Source organism: Bos mutus, chromosome 6, assembly GCF_027580195.1.
Source record: "Bos mutus isolate GX-2022 chromosome 6, NWIPB_WYAK_1.1, whole genome shotgun sequence".
Lineage (NCBI taxonomy): Eukaryota > Metazoa > Chordata > Mammalia > Artiodactyla > Bovidae > Bos > Bos mutus.
The window spans coordinates 43,757,634-43,778,585 of NC_091622.1; positions in this window are offsets into that span (position 1 = coordinate 43,757,634).

Below are 20,952 nucleotides of genomic sequence, written 5' to 3' on the forward strand. Positions count from 1 at the left end.
TTGTTCCCAGGAAAACTCTCCTACTGGATTCCTAGCCCCAAATGGGTCCATCACTACAGTTATGATCCAGCCCTTGGTGTCTTTTATTCTTTGTTCTCCTTCTCTTAATTGATCTGTAAAGCTCACCATCTTCTCCTAGCAGCACACCCCTCCGTGGGCTCCTTTGCCTCTTCCTCTAGACATCTTCTCAACTCTATTTCCTTTTTCTCCTAGAAACTCTCACCTGAGCTTTAAATAACATCCTAAACGTGTACCTTTAACAGTGACTGTTGCTTTGAACTGGCTCACATACCTGCCTTCTGTCCCCTCCACTTGGATGATTGATATACCTCTCATTGGTAACCTAAGCTTAGATGTCTCCCTGAATGCACTCCCCCAGGCTCCTTCCCTCCTCAGTAAGTGGCATGACTATCCATTCTATGGCTCAATTTCAAAGCCCAGGAGTCAGTCTTAATTCTTCTCTTCCCTACATCTTCCCAGATCCACACCCCAAGACCTCCACTTGCCAAATCTGCCCTGACCTGACCACATCTCTCCATTTTCATCCCTACTATCTTAGATTTGGTCTAGATCTCTATGGTGTCTTCTTACTTCAATTCTTGCCCCTATACTCCACTCAACAGTTTCTCTCTACTCTGCAGCCACAGAATTCAGAAGAAAATAAAAAGCAAATTAGATCTCCTCACTTCTCAGTTTAATGACCTGCCTTTCTCCAGTGGCCTCCTCTTAAATCTAGAATAAACTCCTGTCTCTTTACCCTCACCTTGTCAAGGCCACCATGTGTTACCCCTGTCCACCTCCCCACTTTCCCTCCCCTGATCCTCATACATGTACACTCTCCACTTCCTTCTGTTCTGTAAACAGCCCAAGCTTATTTCTACCTTAGGAAATCTTTGCAATAGCTGCCTCTGAGCAGAATATTCTCTTCCGCCCCTCCCCCCCACGCCAGCATCACTCAGGTATCTATTCAACAGTAACATCTCCGAAGAAATTTCCCTGCCATTCTACCTACAATAGCCTCAGCATCAGTCACTTTCTATGACATTATCCAGCTTTATTTTTGTCACAAACTTCATCACTGTCTGAAATATTATTTCTTTGTTACTCATGTATTACCGTCATCCCCCAAATTCCATGAGTAGGCACCTTGTCTAGCTCAGAATCTTATTTCCAATATTTAAAAAAAGACCAAGCACATATTATGCTTTCCATAAATATGTATTGGATGAATGAATGAATAGCAAACTTTTTAAATCTCTTAATTCCCCGAACTCATCCACATTACATTGGTGAGATGTTTTGCAGGCCGAGATAATTATATTGCAATTAGCCTGAAAGAAAGGCATTTAAGTTGCAAGTTAACAAGCAGATGAATGAGTGTGCTGCGGACACTGGCCACTTGTTTATTGTCTGCAGAGTGAAATAAACAAGTAAAATCTGGCTGAAATTATTGTGGGACAGCTTGACTTGATGTAAGAAAAATCTTTTTGATTTGAGGGTCATGAATAATTGAGAGAAGCTATAAAGAAAGGTGCTGGCATTCAGTTCTTAAAGCACTTGACAAACAATAGCCGATGATTTGCCTTAAATGCTTCGGTAATTTGTTAATGTATTGTCATTATTAGTGGGTTACATAACCGATAACATCCACATACTTCATCCATTCTAAGATGCACATTTGCCCATCTCTGATATCAGAATGTATCTTACAATTGATAGTGCATGATAGTTAAATTGACAGCACCTTTTCTTAATGGTATATAAAATGATGGTACTTAATAGATGGCATCTTGGACTCAATAAAGTATAGTGATTTATTGTAAGTTTCATTTTTTGAATGCTGGCTTTGGGCAAGCACTTCCAAGTGTTATCTTATCAATCTTCACAAGAATCCTATAGAATAGGTAACATTAGACCTATTTTATAACAAAGGAACATGGAGATTAAGTAACTTTTCTAAAATCATACAGCTTCTAAGGTGCAACAGCCTAGAATTTAATCCAGATCTACCCAACTATCAAGCCAATTCTCATCATTCTGATATGATAATTATTAATTTTTAGATAACATTCTGTACATAAAATACAAACCCATAAACAAGTCACATAGCAGGTTTTCAATTCGTGTTAGCTCCCTTCCTCCCTTCTCTTTAACATTTGCCTAAATGTGAGAGCATGCACTGTGCTCTGATTCCATGATTTATGTAAAACCTCTTACAAGGCAAGCGTTGGCAGTCAGAGTCTGAGGTCTGGTTTTTTGAAAAGATCTGAGCCCATATCAAAGGCAGCAAGTTAGCTTGGAAATCAGTGGGACCATATAATGATTGGGCTGCTGAAGGACCACTCCCTGATGAACAGGGCTGAGCAGAACAGCCAAATTAACTCCCTGCCTCAGTCTTGACTCAGTGGGATGCTAACAAGATTAGACTTTGGAAGCAGGTGGGTCAGATGTACTAGAACAAGCATAGGAGGTAGAGCACAGCAGGAAATGCATTGGCTTTCGAGTCTGACAGTTTCGGGCTCAAATCCCAACTCTCCTTAATGTCTCTGGGCCTTAGTCTCATTTCTAAATTAGAGGAGGTGCTATATCAGCTATAGGATTATGGTAATGATATGTTAAGGTCACAAATTATTGTACACTTTCTGTGTGCATGTGAGATATATCATTGAACACAACAAATATCCCTGCTTTCATCTAGCTTACATTTTTAGCAACTAGTGCTAATGGTGCAGAGTGTCCAGCATATTACCTGGTGATTCATAAATAATGCACGTGCTACATACTAAGTCATTTCAGTCGTGTCTGACTCTTTGCAACCCCATGGACTGTACCCTGTCAGGTTCCTCTGTCCATGGGATTCTCCAGGCAAGAATACTAGAATGGGTTGCCATTTCCAACCCAGGGATCAAACCCGCATCTCTTATGTCTCCTGCATTGGCAGGTGGGTTCTTTACCACTGGTGCCACCTGGGAAGCCCTTCATAAATAATAGTCACTGTTAAACTATGTAAAGAAGTATTCACATTGGATATTATGGTTGAACCTGGCGTCTAGTTGAAATTCAGCCAGTAATTCTTAATGAAGAACCAAGCTGATCCCACCTTAGGGACCTGGCGCCTAGGTCTCCTCTGCCAAGAACCTTCTTCCTCAAGATCATTATGTGTCTGCCTCCTCATCATGCCATATCTGGTCCCATGTCACCTCTGAAAGAGGAGGTACTGCCTAAACCAGCCTCTTCCTCCTGGCCTAGCCCCATGTCTCTATCACTTCACCTTGGTTATTTGCTTCAGAGGCCTTACCACAATCTGAAATTCTCATTTTTAATCCTGTTTGCTTGTTCACTTCATTACTGTCCTATCTTCTACTAGAATGTAAGCTCCCTGAGCACAGAGACCCATGTTCTTTGCACCTAGAACAGGCCCTGGTACTTAATATTTGCATGAATTGGCATCAATGATACAGCTTATGTTGCTAGAAAAGAGCTGTGGTGTGTAAACATAGTGGGTCAAGGAAAAAGCTGGGGACCTCCTGAGCAGACATTCATACCAGCAGCCAAAGCATTGCAGAGTTGGCAGAAGGCTTGAGCGGCTGGCTTCCAGACCCTGGACAGACAAATCACTCCATTTCATTGAGACCTGTAAACTCTTAGAATCAAAGTGTTCATATCACTGAATGCTGAAGACAACAAAACCAGTGGGAGAATAGGAATAGGATTGAGGTAAGAGACAATGAATTTATGCCTGCTTGATCATGGCACTCCCCTGAGGCGGCCAGCATGGCAACTAAGAGAAACGAATTCATATGGTTCACATGGCTCTTATTTAGCCTCAAAAAACCCTTCTGACAATATTTCAAGTCGAGGGTCACTAAAACACTGAGTCATCCTGGGATTGTGGGAACTAGCCTGACAAGGAAAGGGGATCAATGAGTCAACAAGAAATGTATTGAACACGTACTATATACCTAACCTGTGTCAAGTGTATTGGCTTAAAGACAAGACAGAATACAACAAGAGAGAGCACCAGAGGTGACCCTGACATTGGCTATCTCTAATATTTTTATAAGTGATCTAATATAGTTAGCATGCACCCAGTTCTGCAGCTCTGCTGAACAAACAAACTCTTCAGGTTAATGAAATACTGAGCTGATTGAATAAAGGGGCAGAAGGAGTTCACAATGCTTTCCAATGCACAGAAGAGCAAAGGAGGAGTTTGTGAATGCAGAAAACTGTGTTGAACAGGCAGGAGTGCTCCTGGGGTCAGTGGGCTGAACAGTTATGGAGGGCAAGGGCCTTAACCATGATTTTTGTCACTGCATCCAGGGCCTAGCACATACCACATATTAATTTGGTGAATAGAAGGAGAAAGGCACTAGACAGCTATGTCCTCCATTAGATTTCAAGGCACAGGTGAGGCAGAGTATCAGGAGGAGGAGGAGTGAAACTGTGCTCACAGCCAGCCTTCTTTCTTCATTACTGAGACCTGAGCAAGACAGTGCATTGACCGAGCAGCAGGCAAGACCCCTGATCTCATGACAATGGAGAAGTGGGACAGAGAGAAGAAGGTGGTAACTTCCAGCCTGAATAAAATGGCCAACCCACAAAGTCTTTATCAATAATGGTGAGAACATTTAGAAAAATCAAGACTCTGTTTCTCATTGGTCTGGCAATGCAAAACAGCCAAGAATTTTCATCTGTTGCATGATCTACAACAAACATTTGACAAATTTGATATCACTGGGCTTTAATATTGTATTGCTTTGTTACCAGAGCTCAGCAGTGACACTGTTTACAGTCTGATTTCCTAACTTCAAGAAGCACCCCAGACAGAAACCTGAAACTTAAACAAAGGCATGGGAGCAGAAAAAGCAAAACCGTTTCATCAGGAATGGGCTTTTTGGGAATCTCTGGTTCTGTCAAATGTTCTCCTTCCTGATGCCAAAAACCAGGTGTTCTCTGGGAGGAGTAACTATGGACGATGTGATAGGAGATGGCAGAGATGTTCTAACTAGTGTGCCTTGCTGTGCCTTTAGAGTGAAAACTCAAAGCGGGGACTGAGCCAAATCTTCTTCCCAGACCTGGAGGAAGGCAATAACAGGAAAGCTGTGGGTGTGGATTCCTCAGAACATGAGGGAAGCAACTGCTGGCTGCAGAATGAGTGATTAAAAAGTTTGTCAAAGAGCCAGCGCTACCCTCCAACTAAATGGTTCCCAAATCCTAGTGGCTGGTCCTCAATGGGAAGAGCATGATTGAGAACTGTAATGGTCAAGAGGCAAGAACACAGCACCGTTAAATGGCCCAGGTCCTCCCTTAGCAAACAGATCAAAAATACCAGAATCCTGATGATTTTATTCAAGAGTGCCCCTTCTCAGGACTGGCCACATGTTCTCATACCTTTGAGCATTTGCTTGTGTTCTTAATTCTAGCCTGGTCTCACCTAGAAGGTCCAACTCAACACAGTTCTAATCCCTGCCTTCAAGATGCAGTACATATTCCATGCCAGAGGAGCACAGGCTTTGGAGTAGGACACAAGAGGAATCTGAGACCAGCTCCATCTCACATGAGACATGTGCCTACGGGAAGCCACTTACCTGCCCCCAGCCATTCTCCTCACCTGGAAAATGGGGCTGAAAGAATCTATTTCATTCATGGGGTTATAAATACCATGAGAGAATTAGAAAGGAGAATAGAGGCTGGACAGGTAGCAAATTCTAAATCAGCACTGCAGGAGGTTTTGAGTTAGCTGACAGTGGAATATGAAGGAGTAGCTAAGGGAAAGAGGCAGTTTTCAGAGGTGCAGATGGTAACTTTGGAGGCCAGGGAAAACATTAGCAGGGAGCTATCATGTCACTGAGGACCAGTCATTACACAGGGCACTGGGAGAGGCAAAGGTGAGCAAAAATATGATCCGTTCAGTCATAAGCTTCCATTTCAATGAAAAGAAGTGGCCTTTGGAGCCAGGCCCATCTGGGAGTGAATTTCAGCTCAGCCATATTCTAACAGTTGGTCTTGGGCAAGTGATTCAAACTCACCAAGGCTATTTCCTTAGCTGTAAGATGAGGTTAACATTAGTTACTTCTCAGCATTTTTCTAAAGATTAAATGTGTACCTCCATAAAGAGCCAGTCCTATAGAAGGCGTTCATGAAATAGACACCCCTGATTTTCTTCTTCTTGAAGCTTTTTGCCATGCCAGAAACATCAAGTGTTTTGTTTTCATAAAGGTAATATTGTAAGATTTGTAGAAAATAGACACTAAGAAAATATCTTTTCCATCTTCCTTTCTAAAAATTACTAGTATACCAACTATTGTTATATGTATGGGAGAAGGAAGTGGCAACCCACTCTAATATATTCTTGCCTGGAGAATCCCGTGGACAGAGGAGCCTGGTGGGCTGCCGTCCATGAGTTCACACAGAGTCAGACATGACTGAAGCGACTTAGCAGCAGCAGCTATATGTAAATATGTTTGGCTGAGCACTGTGGCCTTCATACAATATTCTTTATTTCTTCCTGAAAAATAAAGGATCTAATGATTTGAATGCTTCCCCCACCCTCATGATCAACAGCAATGCCGATTTGTGTATGTTTCCACTAAATTATGTGCCATACTAGATAAAAGATTTGTTTTGAAAAACAGCCACTTCCAAATATAAGAGAGTTTATCAATTCCAATCATTCTTATCCAAAATTAGTTGTCAAGTTTCAATGGCTGAAATGAATTTAACAACATAAATTTGGTACTGCTGCTGAATGACTAATGCAACCTTGTAGAGCTGGCCTGAATACGCAGCCCTGTTGGGGTTCACCAGCGCTGTTTAGAGTATCAGCACTTTGTGTTATAATAGGGCCTATTAACAACAGTTGACTGACATTAGATGTGGTCAAACTAAGCATCAATTAAAAAAATATGCTGACCTCCCCCAAAATTAAGAAGCCGTTGTACCACACTCACCAAAGGGAAATTGGAATAATTACTGTGGTGTTATGAAACCAACTTATTTGACTAATAGACAGCAATATTTTTTCACTGTCACAAAAAGCCAGCAAATACATTATGATGCTGTAGCAATATTGATATTCATAAAATCTCATTAGGCCAACTGGAAGTCAAACATTAGCCAATCATGCTCCTGACTCCTACTTACAGATCAAAGTTAAAGACGTGCTTTAGCCAGTTAAAAACAAAATTGAATTTGAGATCTGCATGGCTCTCATTAAGCAGCACTCTGTTAGGCTGTGTTTAAGATGAACAGCCCATAGGGAGCTTTTCCCAAACCAACGAGAACGCCTCTTTTCCACATTAAACTAGAAATACCATGACTATTCATTCATTTAAATAAACACATTTTCAAGCAGTCTGGATTTCCACTGTGCTGCCCTCTCTCTGCTTGGTCATTTCACCTTAAGCCAATTTATTTACAGCAAAATGAAAATCCTGTTTGAACCAGATAATTCTCATTTTCCAAATAAACATCTATGTATTGTGTCTGTAGTACAATAAGCAACTCTCTTCCTCGTGTGTTTCTTTCTTTCCTGTGACATTAGCGCTTAATGAAAAGGAAAGGCAAATACACTGATTTAAACAGGTGCTGTGAGTGAGCTGAGCGCCACACAGAGGAAAGTGAAGTTGAGTCAGGCGGGAGCAGAGTCGCACTAGCACCCAGGACGGAGGCAAACTCTTGGAATCCTTGACTATGGGGACAGATCAGGGGCTCCTTTGCCTAGATGAGACCATGTTTTAGAATTCCAATAAGCAGCACAAACACAGCCATGCCAGCAATATGCATCTCCTCTCATGCTGAGATGGTTCATTGCTTCTTCTACATCATTTATAGCCCACAGCTGGGGGTTATTCCACAGGGTCACCAGGCCAGGGAGCAATACCCAGAGACTGACAGCTTTGAGCTGAGCCTCACGTCCTGAAACTCTAACTGTATCTCCATGGTGCCTATATATATACATATATAATAAAATCTCACATCTAGTTGGTTTATACAAGGGACATCAAACAGGAAGAGGATGATCTGATTCTGTTGCACCCTTTCAAATGAGTTGCCTTGATGGTCTATTTAAAATTACTGAGGGCTCCATCACATTACCTTTGAAGACACAGCCTTCGTAGCTTGCAGCACATGGGGCAAGCATGATGTAGCCAGTGCCTTGTTCCTAGTGTCCAGATTGGGAGGAAAATAATCCTTCTGGCTCTACACATTGGCAGGCCCAGAATTTCTACATGGCAGTAAGTGGGGGGCCAGCAGGTTGGAATGGGGGCTGAGGGGATCTATCTCAGTGCAGCATTTTGCTCGGCAAGTGCACTGTTTTGGCATTGCATATTCATTTGGTGGGAGGGGAGCCTCCCCGGGGGAAGCTTCCAAGTCCCTCCAAACTACTCTGACATAACTACTAAGAGTAACTATGGTTGTCTCTTTCTTAGAATGTGACTTGACTCCCTTTTAAATCTCTTAGAATACGGGCACATTTGAGGACAGGAAAATAATTTAAGCAAAATAGTAGAAGCTTTCTTTTTTCAAATCAGAAATTTCTAATGGACACACTACCAAATAAATTCTAAGAAGAAAAATTATAAATTTTTCATTTAAAAAATAAATAAATGCTGGTGTTTACAGTCCTGTACTTAAAAATGCATGAAATTTGATCAAAATTATGATACTAACAGGCATCATACATGCAAAGTATTAGGATGATGAAAGTAAACAAACCTTTGTATAAATTTTCAATTCATGAAACATTTTCAAATAATATGAACTTTCCAGATCTTTGTTAAAACCCTGTAAATGAGATGGACAAGATACCAACATACCCATATCAAAGGAAATGCTGGCTCACTAGTGAAGCAGCTTGCTTGTATTCACAGTACACTTACAAATAGCAGCTTCAAGTTCAGAACCTCTTCGACCATATCACAGCTTTGTCTCCTCAAAAATGTTTGCATTAAGGATAACTGCCCCCCTACCTCAGGTATAGAATAACATCACAGTAACAGTGAGCATTCCTAGAGCCTGGTTTTTGGTTTCTAATACAATTCTCCAATAAAAGAAACCAAGGATCCTTGCAGAAATGGCTGATTCTTGGACTAGGGCAAGAAATAGAATAACCCACGAGTATCTTGTAGTGCCAGAAAATAATGTTCAAATATACATACACACAATGATGGGAGCATGTCAAAGGGACCCAAGAGCCAATGAAAAGAATCCCCATTTGCCAAAGCTGAAACAAAAATAAATAACACAGACTATTTATTTATTATAACTCAGAGTATAAAATAAATATCTGCAAGACCATTCTAATATAAGTAAATACAAATAAGTAAACAAAAGAGACAAATCTCTCATGCAACAAAATTCCAAATAATTTCTGCACATTTGCCACCCTCAAAGAGGTGAAGTATAACTTCAACTTTTTAAGTGTGCACAGTACATTGTGAATCCCTTTCAAAGAGTAGCATATGGGAAAAGGAAAAATAAGGAATAACTTTACAGTGGAAAAACCTGACAGACACTACTTCAGCTAGATGATCAAGTTAAACATCAACAGTGAAAAATCATGTTGATAATATGCACTTTCTTGATATGACATGATTTGCTTCCTCACAAAATTCCACAAGCCTAATCTAATCATGAGAAAAAAAAAAAAACACAGGACAAATCCCAACTGAGGGACATCCTGAAAAATGCCTGACCAATCCCTTTCAAAACTGTCAAGGTCATCAGAAACATGGAAAGTCTGAGAAATGACCACAGCCAAGAGGAATCTAAGGAGATGTGACAACTAAATGTAATGTGATGCCCTAGATGGAATCTTAGTGAAGAAAAAGGACATCAGGTAAAGAATTAAGGAAATATGAATAAAGCATGGACTTTACTTAATAGTAATATATCAGTAATGGTGCATTGTAACAAAGGAATCATACTAAACTTCAGTTCATTTCAGTTGCTCAGTCGTGTCTGACTCTTTGCAACCCCATGGACTGCAGCATGCCAGGCAACCATCTCATCCTCATACTAATCTTAGATGTTAATAATAGGAGAAACTAGGTGGGGGTGTATGGGAACTCATATTGCCTTTGCAATGTTTCTATAAATCTAAAACTGTGCTAAAATGCTTATTTTAAAAAGGATAATCTCTCTGCAAAGATCTAACAAAGTCAGAGCTATGACACACAAACCATTTTACATGATCTAAGGATGGGATTTAACTCAGGGTTCCTATGATTTCTGTACACTAGCTCTCATGGCAGCCCTAAGGCTTCAGTCATCTAAGTGTTTTATAACAAATGTTTTAAAACTACAAGATCATCCATAGTCTGTGGGTCATCCTTCTTTATCATTGATCAAACTAGTAAAATACTAGAGGCAACAGCTGCTAAGGAGACAAGGGAAGCAAAAAAATGTGTGGCAGGTGGTACCGCCTGTGCTACCTGACTCCAGCTCCAGCAATCCTCTACTGAGTGGCAGCAAAGGGGGAAAAAGTCAGCCACTCACAGCTGGGGAGTAAAAGGAAACAACTTCAGCCTGTATGTGTGTACCCGGTGTGAAAGAGATCCGAAAATTGCAACTTTAAATGACTTGGGTATTGACAGAACAATCCATGTGGTGGCTAAGTGGACATTAGTGTACTATAAAGTACCTGTTGGAACCTCACAAACTAAGTTATTTTCCCTCCTACCTCTCTACCAAGAGGGTATTAATCTACTGAGAGGAAAAAAAGAATTCTTGATTTTTAAATTGAGCTAAATTGCAATGCCAGGGCAGGGAGGGGTCCAAGGAAGACTTGAGTCAGTAAAATGAGATGGCTGAGCTCCTCTGAGCCTGGTCACTTCTCATCACCCACCTCTGGCAAATGCTCGGTGTATCCCATCAGCTCGTTGATAGAGTGGAGGTCCTCTGACATCCATGCTGATATCCCATCTGTTTAGTACCGAACAGCAGTTTTCTGTCTCCAAAGATCATGGTGCAGTCTTAGTTTTACAAGAAATGTGAAAAGTTCTTATATCCAGTGAATCATTTGTCACCTGATCTAGCACCATAGAATGTCTGCCAAGGGATCCTTCAGCCTCTTTTTAGGACAAGAACCTCAGTACCTCACTAATTTTCACAGCCTGTCCCCAGGGCATCTGTCTTGCTGTATCTCACTGTTTGCTGAACCCATGGTAGGCAAGGCACGAGCAAGGAAGCTGGAATAAAACTCAAGGAGCTGTAGGAACTGTGGACATGTTTACGCGCTCCTGACTGACACAGCAGCTGTAGCAGCGGACACTGTATTCTCTTGTGGTTGACCCAGCAGACGCGGCCATAACGTAGCTGCAAGGGCGTTTCAGGTGGTCCTTATATAAGATCACGTCACAAGTGCGTGCACAGGGCTACAAATGACCTCAGCTGTTACATAACCATTATTTACCAAATGCGGGGCAAGAGCAAGAGGCTGTGTGGCCAGTGAGCCAGACCACCACCATCTTGGCTAATTTTCTCTTTCCCTACAGCATCATTGTCCCATCTTGATCCCATTTTACTGACATCCTCTCTTACTCTCACTCCCTCCCGTCTAGCCATCTGACCTCCTCACTGTTGCTTGTGTACTTCACGCACACTCCGGCCACAGGGCCTTTGACTTGCCTTTCCTTCTACCTGGAACACTATTCTGCCATATACTCACATGACTTGCTCCCTCACCTTCTCCATGTCTTTGCCCAAGTGTCACCTTCTCAAGGAAGCGTTCCCTGACCACCTCATTTTAAACTGTTTCATTCCCACTTTCATTTCTCCAACACTATCCTTGTTAATGGCTTAATTTTTCTCTACAGCATTGATTACCGTCTAACCTATTATATATTTTCCTCTTCATTTCTTTATTGTCCTAGTCTCCCCTCTAGTATATAAGTTCACTGAGGTCAGGGCTCTTTGTTCACTGTTATACCCTCAGCACTGAGAACTGTGGTTTGCATATGTCATCACTAAATTCAGAAATATTCATGAACGAATGAGTGCTTAACTCTCAAGCAAAACTTTCTGTTTGAGCAGCTCATATTTATAGAAACCTTATACACCATCCCTATTTAAAAAGTAAATCCATAATATGTAGTATATGACATCCTACTTTTATGTTACTATAAACTTCTTATCGACATTTTAAGACCGACTTTTGGTGTAGAAAATAAAATCACCTTATGTACTACAAGTGATGATAATAACACAGGTTTCTTTTGTTTCTTAGGTAGTAATTAAGGAAATTCATGAATACATGTGAAATGCATTTCCCATTCATCTCTGGCCTCCTCTCTTCTACAGAGAGCCTAGCACACTGCTTTTCATATACATCCACACAAAAAAACTTTTATATGAATGGTCATAGCAGCATAAAAATCAAAAAGCAAAAGAAAAATTACAAATGTCCATCAATTAGAAAGTGAAAAAATAAGGTGTGATGTGTCCATACAAAGGAAAACTATTAAGCAATAAAAAGAATCTACTGATACACACCGAAACATGGATGAACCTTCAAGACATTATGCTGCATGAAAGACGCAGACTTCACACGGTATAGGATTCTCTTATATAAAAAGTACAGAAAAGGCAAATCCACAGAGACAAAGTAAATGAGTGACTGCCTGGGGCTGAAGGTGGGACTGGAGACTGAGGGGAAATGGACATGAAGAATGTTTCTCGAGTGATGGAAATATTCTAAATATGGATTGTGGCGATGGTTGCACAATTATGTAATTTTCTCCAAATCTTTGAGTTGTACACTGAAAACAGGTGAATTTGATTGCATATTAAGTATACTTCAAGATATTTTAAAAAGAAAAAAAAAAAAGTGTTCAGGACCCAGCTAGGTGTTATCTCACCATTACCATTGTGTCCCAAGTCAATACACTGGACAGACACAGAGGAAGATCAGCCTCCAACAGTGGGTTCTCTAGGAGGGCAAAAACTAGCTCTAGTCTTATCAGAGGGAGAAAAGGCTGATGATACTGAACCCCAAGATGTAGTACAATAGCAGAGCAGAGCACTGAGAATGAAGTTTGAAAGTGGTCTCTGCCCTTCTGGGAGTTTTCCAACTAGAAGAAATGAGATGTTCAGATAAACTCTCAATTTAAGAATATTTTAATCCTGAGCCCCAAAAGAGAGAAAATTCATCAAGCATTTATTCATTCAATTTTCAAGTAAATACTGAACATTTACTTGGGGCAATCTCTTGTTAGGGCTTCCCTGGTGGCTCAGGCGGTAAAGAATCTGGCTGCAATGTAGGAGACCAGGTTCGATCCCTCGGTCAGGGAGATCCCCTGGCAGAGGGCATGGCAACCCACTCTAGTATTCTTGCCTAGAGAATCCCATGGACAGATGAGCCTGGTGGGCTACAGTCCATGGGTCGCAAAAGTCGGACACAACTGAGCGACTAACACACTATCACTTGTTAGGTGTTGGCAAAGCATGGATGCATCAGACAGAACGAAGCCCAGAAAAGTTCTGATACTGTCACTCAGGGCTCAGGAAGATCCAAAAGAAAACCCCAGGTTCTCTCTCCCTACTGCTGAGATCTCCTGGGAGAACAGAGGAGGAGACTCTGGCAAGCTCACAAATCTATCTCCCTCCAGGATTCTAAGAGAAGGATTAAAGCCCTGGAATGTGCTCTGGGGCTGACCATGAAAGAAGAGAGGGCCTGGGATATTTTAGATGGAATTCCCTCTCTCCCTTGAAGGCCTAGCCTTCTGGGTTTCTGTTTCCCTGTCGGTCTCTTTTTCTCAGGCAGACAGTTCATCCGTTGAAATCAATAGGTAAAAAATCAATAAAATGCAAACATGGGCACTTTACTCTTGCTGGTTTAGACTCTCTCCTTTCAATCCTAAAAACAACACAGTGTTTCCTTCACATCAACTCCCTTCATGGCTTAAAAGCCTCTTCAGTTTTTGCTGAAGAGGAATCCTCGGTTCCGATGTGAAGTCACCTTGCTGCTTATCCAAGGAAGGTGACTAGTCCAAACTCCAGGCATCTTGTGTCCTGGATTCGTTCGACCAGTATGAGCTGCACGTTGCATATTAGTCCCTTTGAGCTTTCTCATCAGCACAACAGAAGACTGTGGACAGGTTGTGCTGCGCACCCAGGGTGGTCAGAGATGGCCTGTGATGGCAGCAAGTTCTCCATCCCCGGAGGCATTCAGACAGGGTCAGAGATACTGGAGTTGACATTCTAACATCATTCAAGGTGTTGAATATCACCACTGACGTCCTCTGATTCGGAGATTTTGTTATTCTAAATGGGCATGACAGATCCATAAGATATTATGAAAGCAAAATAGCCATGTTCAGTATTGAACTGGACAAGAAGTCCCCTCCCCACAGAAATTTCCAGAAACATCTGGAGAGAAGCAGATTGTCAAAGACCAGACAAACTGAAGTCGAGGAGGTGGAGCCTGGGTGCATGAATATCAGTGGGACTATATCTGTACAGAGCAGTTGGAAAAGTCAGAAGCACTGGGGTACATTATGAGGAGAATAATACAGCATGATGGTTGAATGAGGCTGAACTGGATTCCTATTTCACTTCTGCCATTCACTGCTACGGTAGCTTGGCAACCTCATGCAGGTTACACAATCTTTTTCCAAACATCAGTTTGCTCATCTGTGAAATGGGAATAATAACTCAGAGAGTTGTCCTGAAGATTTAACTGGATAACATTTGTAAAGAAGGACAGTCCCTGATACATAGGAAGCTTCCCAGACATTGTGGTTCAGAGTTATTAATTCTTACTCCACTAAAATGTTTAATTTTCTAGATGGTCAGCATGGAAAAGAACTATCAGATATACCACAGACTGTGAGGTACAGTCCCAGCAGCCCCAGATAAAATGCCAGGCTGGCTAGACCATAGATCTGATACCTGGGGCACCTCTTAGGCATCCTGTGAAGGTGCCTGATTCCTCGGAAGGTTCATCACGACTACAGGGAAAGCATTTTTAGGATAGCTCCATGCTATCAGACACTCAGCACTGAAACTGCACAGCAGACAGGGTCAGCTCTGAGAGAGCTAGGCAGAACTGTCACTTTGATTTCTATCTCTTTGGGAAATCATGCTTCATAGACTGATACTCATTTTAAGTTTAGAATACATTTTTGTGTGCCTTGCAATTTGGACTTATACAAAAAGAAAAAAAAAAATCATTCTGTCAAAGAATTGTAGCCAAGCCACCCTGAGATGGTCACGATGGAGACAGAGGCCACACATCTGTACACACACCTGAACCAGCGTATAACTGACCATAGAGATTGCTTATATGGCTAATTGTGGGAACCAAGGGCCATGTGAATGAGACTAACAACCAATTCATGTGCCTAATTTAGCCCCATGGATGACCAAAAGCCAAAGCAAAACACCAGATGAATCCTTGCATTTTCTCTGTTCACACTACTCCTTTCCAACCTAGTCTGACCACCAGAATCAACTGGGATGCTTATTCAGTGTAGGTTCCCAGGCATCTCTTCTGGACATTCTCAACTGACAAGTCAGTTGGGAGGCCTGGGAATATGTATTTGAACAAGCAGCTTAACAGAGGACAGGCAAGTTTGGAGAATACTTGTCTTAGTGCCAAGTCATTTATTGTTGGTTTGATTCCTTTGATAAGCCCTCATCATCAAGGTCCCAGAATATGCCAGAACCTTTCCATGATAATGCACATGAGACATGTCTCTCAGTCTTCCCAATTTCCATGTGACGCAGCAACAGTTGTTCCCATTTTAAAGACAGACATTGAAGCTCAGCCAGTAAGAGACTTGCCCTGTTAAGAGTCAGAGCTGGGGTTCCAAACCACATCTTATGACTGCCACCCAGGCCCTTTTTCCATGATCTCATGGTTGCCTCAGCAATCTAAATCACTCCTCTATCAACAACTCCCAGACCAATGATCCAGGCAACCATATGGGACTAGTCATGAGATCTTCCCAGACTAATTCTGACATGTCTTTCATAGCAACAAAGAGCAGCTGCATTTCAAATACGATGTCACTGGCTGGAAATGGCACCCTGCCCAACGCCTGGCCTCTTTAGACATCCTGTGAAAATGCCCTAAGAATGTTCCTGCCAAGTGTTTATTTTCTCTGGTAATACTAAATACAAATATTGTCTCCCTGGAATCTGGTAGCTTGGGGCCTATGTATAACTTTATAAAAGTAACTATGCTTCTACACAGGGCCCTACAGAGGCCTCACTATATATATCATTAGTTCACTAGCTTCACTGTTGGGTAAAAATGCCATTAGAAAACATATCATTTACCCAATAGACTGAAATGGATCCCAAGGACCTATTCCAGTCTATCAGGTAATTATGGGGGAAACCCTATATTATTTGCTGGAGAAAATGGAATCCCACCCCAGGAGGCATAAAGGTCCATCCCTAGCTCTTCGTAATAAATAGATGATCCCATTTTTGTGATAACAACCACTGAATTTACTCTGATTTCTAGGGCTTTTTTCAAAAATCCTTTTGTTGCTTTATATATATAAAATGGCTAATGGCTCCAAGCCAACCATAAATAATAAAATACCTAAAAATGCATTGTAATCCCATTCATAGCTTTATTTAGCAGGAGGTAATACAAAATCCTCCGAAATCTCATTTATTTCACAACTGTGGTAATGACCACTTACACAGGCAGCATATGGCACCCTTTCATCTCCCAGGGCCTTGGGAAGCTTAGAAGCCACGGGCCCAGAGTCAACCGACCCACCTTCAAATGCAGCCACTCTATTCCAACTAGGAACACAGTGAATAACAAGGACTTAATCTTCACTCTCATCATCTCAAGTCTTGAGGTTTGCTGGACCAGGACTTTTCTTCCTCCAAAAAAACACTCTTAAGAGCCTTAGGCTAGAGCAGCAGACCCCAACCTTTTCGGTACCAGGGACCAGTTCTGGGGAAGACAATTCTTCCATGGGTAGAGTAGGGAGGATGGTTTTAATTTCACCCGCCACTCACTTCCTGTTGTGCAGCCCAGTTCCTAACAGACCATGGACCAGACCAGTCCACGGCCCAGGGGTTAGGGACCCCAGGGTTGGAGTATAGCTGTAGCCCCTGAAACCTACCACAACACCTGGTATTCTGAGGCTTTGCAACAAAGATGTGTTGTATGAGAAGGTCCCTTCTTCCAGCTTTAACACCCTACAACTCAGTCACTATATTCACTGCTTTGTTCCAGTACCTAGAACAGTGCTGACACAGAACAAAACTACCTTTTTAGCTGGTGATTTTTCTGTTCTTTTTGCAACATGCCTCAACTGCTTTATTACATGGCCTTGACTTCATGAGCCGCCATCATCCCCCACTGTCCCACCTACAGTGAAACACTGTAATGAGGAAACAACCCAAGATTCATCCTTGAAAGCAGAGTGGGGTAAAGTAGAGCTAAGAGATGTTCAAAGGCAGAAGAGGATCGAGATTACAATATGGAGGGCTAGGGAGGAACCAGAAAACAGCTATAAACAGAAGATGTTTGGGCACTTAGAAATATATTTCCTGGGACAAGTATCATATGATATTGCTTATAGGCAGAATCTTTTAAAAAAAAATGATACAAACAAACTTATTTACAAAACAGAAACAGACTCACAGACTTATTCGAGAACAAACTCATAGTTATCAGGGGCAATAGGTTGCGGGAGAGGATAGACTGCGAGTTTTGGATTGACATGTACACACCAGTATATTTAAAACAGAAAACCAATGAGGACCCACTATATAACACAGGGAACTCTGTTCAATATTCTGTAATAACCTAAATGGGAAAAGGATTTGAAAAAGAACAGATACATGTATATGTACAACTGAATCACCTGCTGTACACCTGAAACTGTACACCTGTACACCTGCAGTATACAGCACTGTTAATCAGCTATGCTTCAATGTAAGATACTTTTGGATAAATAAAATAAAATTTAAATATATAAATACACATATATACATGTATATATATGTATGTGTGTGTGTATATATATATATATATATTTCCTGACCATGCAGAGTGGGCAAAGCCCCATGCTAGACAAACCTCTATAAAGTGTGGAGAAGACCTATCACTTCCCAGCCAAAGGCCCACAGCAAAGATTTAGCCTCCTCAGAGAAGTGTAACCCAAGTTAAGAAAATAACAACAAGAACAGCAAGAATAATAATAGTAATACAAATAATGCCAACTCAGAGAACCATGTGGAAAAGATAGACTGGACACAAGAAGGCAGAGCCAAGAAGGAAAGGTCAGAGGTTAGGAGTACAAGCAACAAACCATGGCAACAGTGCCAATCTGCTCTGTTTTATACATTCTGCACCAAAGTCCGTCAAAAGTCCTTATGAGTTTTAGAAGTAAGTCTTAAAACTCAATCTTCCCCAACACTATACAGGAAGCTCCTTGAGGGCAGGGCTTGGGCAGTGTCTTCAAGCCATGAAAGAATTCTTGGGCTCCTTAGTGCCTAATAGATGCCAGGTACTCTGGGAGGTGATGGGCATGCAAGTAACAAAACACAGTTGCCCTGTCTTCAGGGAGTTTACCATCTAGAGAAGGAAACCAACAGGAAACAGGTCACTTTAACTACATCCAGGATATCTTAGAACAGACATAGGCAATGAGTCAACCACCATTTATATGTATTAATGCAGACTCCATTTCCAGGAAATTATCTGCAATCTTTAAGGTTACCTTATAAGGGAATAGGTTTCTCTGTATGCCATACACAGGTTATCTTATAGTAATATACTCCTGCAAACAGCATGGGGGAAAACAGTACAACTCAAAGCATCTTTAATGGGATATTTCTTGTCTTTTAATCAACTATATGAGGTTTTGGTTAAAAGAAGACTGCAAGAAATGAGAATCCTCTTTTCCCTTCCCTTCCAGAAAAGGAAAAAAAAAAAAGAAATGAGATAGAACTCCATAAACCACCATCATTCATTCATCATCCTTTTCTTGAATTGAAATGCATCTTGGACTGTCTTACTGGAAGCCAAAGTAGTTTTGAATCAAAAAGATTAGAGAAATGTGAGAGATGCCCTCGTGGTGGCGCCTGAATGTTCATTTTAATATGCAGTAATTTAGCACTTTGTGTTTGCACTCACTAAGATTTGAGTAAATTCCAACCCATGCCTTTTGGAGGCTTCGCTGGCAGCTCAGAGATAAAGAATCCACCTACCAACGCAGGAGATACCGGTTTGATCCCTGGGTCAGGAAGATCCCCTGGAGAAAGAAATGGAAACCCACTCCAGTATTCTTGCCTGGGAAATCCCATGGACAAAGAAGCCTGGCAGGCTACAGTCCATGGGGTCACAAAAGGGTTGGACGCAACTTAGTAACTAATCAACAACAAATGCTTTTCAGAGCTGTACAATCTAGTGCTGGAAACAGTAAACAAAGAAGCACTTTCATTAAAGGAGTTACCTGCGGTTATGACGTCTAGGTGTCTGTACTTTAAAACAATGCCTGTAATGAGTAAGGGCTACAAGTTCTAACTGGCATGTTGCTGTTAGCAGGTTTTGTTTTTTGTTTTTTTAGTAGCATTACTCAAATAACATCATAAACACACGTGAGACTGCAAAGCAGAAGAAAAGAAACAACAAATGTACTGAGTCCTTTCTTAGAAGAGCTAACAGTGAGATCTTTATTATTATTTTTTAATCTGACTTTGTACTACATCACAGCATGTTCTACAATCTTACTTGAAGCAGTTAACTGTGGGGGGAAAAAACACTGAATGTTCCTTGGAAAAGATTGTCCATTTCTACCTGCTAATGCACCATCTAAAATGACCATTTATATGCACAATCATTTACCTGATGCATAATACTTAACTTGAAAATTATCACTAAGAGGTATTGCCAGCTCTAGCATTTGAGCACAGAATTTTGGTGCAAATGCTAAAGCATTTCTACAGATAATGAAGCACTCAACAAAGTGCCCTTTGTTAGACAATAAAAATAAATGATTTCAAAAGCCATCAACTGGCAATGAACAAATACATTTTATAGTAAAGCAGTTGGAGATTTGGGGGTCAGCTCATATTTCACTACAATGGGTTTGTTTTGTCTTTTGTTTTTGTTTCTTTTTTAATCACAACCTACTCAGTATTCTCCACCTATATGCAGTTTATCTTAGTTTTTTAATAAATATAATAAAAAGAGTCACTGCTGTTTATGAAATCCTTCTTTGTGCCAGGACTGGCCTAAGCAGTTTGCAGTCACCATCTTACTGACGCTTTGCATCTCGTTATGAGGCAAGTTCTATTATGATGTCCCTTCTACAGAGGAATTTGTGCAAAGTTAGCACAAAATCATAACCTTTCAAAGAAACTTTGTAGGTTTCAAAGTATTTTAACATAACTGGCCTGATTCACATGGCCTGGTTGCCACTTTGAGCACTGAGGGGCTGGTGTATATGTGAGTGTGTGTGTATTTTGTTTTTTAGATACAAGGATACCATGACATACAGAAGTGAAGTGATCTGTCCAAGGAGACAGGCTTGCCAAGTGGTTGTAATAGACTACAAAAAATGGTCACAACACTTCACTTCCCTGTAACTACTTCCCTTTGCATTGTAATTTTGCAGTTCCTCCCACCAAGAGGTGAAATCTCTTTCCCCTTGAATCTGAACTAGCCTTGGGATTTGTTTTGACCAATCCAATGTATTAAAGGGCTTCCCAGATGGCTCAGTGGTAAAGAATCTGCCTGTCAATGCAGGAGACATGGGATTGATAACTAGGTGGGGAAGGATTCCCTAGAGAAAGAAACAGCAACCCACTCTGGTATTCTTGCCTGGGAAATCACACAGACAGAGGAGCCTGGCAGGCTATATAGTCCATGGGGTTGCAAAGAGTTGGACACAACTTAGTAACTAAACAACAACAACAACAAATGTATTAGAAGCAGCATTGTGCTGGTTCTCAGAGTCAAGTGGTCTTACA